The sequence below is a fragment of the Palaemon carinicauda genome, chromosome 21 (assembly GCF_036898095.1).
Source record: "Palaemon carinicauda isolate YSFRI2023 chromosome 21, ASM3689809v2, whole genome shotgun sequence".
NCBI classification, from domain to species: domain Eukaryota; kingdom Metazoa; phylum Arthropoda; class Malacostraca; order Decapoda; family Palaemonidae; genus Palaemon; species Palaemon carinicauda.
The window spans coordinates 121,470,621-121,471,282 of NC_090745.1; positions in this window are offsets into that span (position 1 = coordinate 121,470,621).

Sequence of the window (662 nt, forward strand, 5' to 3'; positions counted from 1 at the left end):
AACTGTCTGCGCTTCATTACAGAAAACCCGGACCCTGCAGTTCATGATTTTCTCTCCCTAGCGGTGAGAAAGCGTTTCGGGATTTCGAAAGCCAGTATAGACTTCCTTGAGGAATATAAATGCAAATCTACTAGAAGGCAATATGAGTCATCTTGGAGAAAATGGGTGGCCTTTTGTCAAGGCGAAGATTCCGCAGGAGATCTTGACAGACTTCTGCTTATCTTTTTTCCCCACCTCCATGGTCAAGGGTTGGCAGCGAACACGATTTCAGCGTGTAAGTCTGCTTTGACAAGACCCATTCTATATGCCTTCCAGGTCGACCTAGGTAACGAGATCTTTAATAAAGTCCCGAAAGCCTGTGCTAGGCTCAGACCTTCAGCACCTCCAAAGCCCATTTCATGGTCTTTAGACAAGTTCTTCATTTCGCTTCTCTGTTGAGCAATGAAGAGTGTGCGTTAAAGGATTTGACACAAAAAGTTATTTTCCTATTTTGCACTCGCGTCCGGGGCCAGGGTTAGTGAGATTGTAGCCTCTCGAGAGAGGCAGGTCGTGTTCAGTTCCTGGATGGGGAAGAACTGAACCTGTTTCCGGATCCTACGTTTCTCGCCAAGAATGAGTTACCCACCAACAGGTGGGGTCCCTGGAGAATCTGCCCTCTGAAA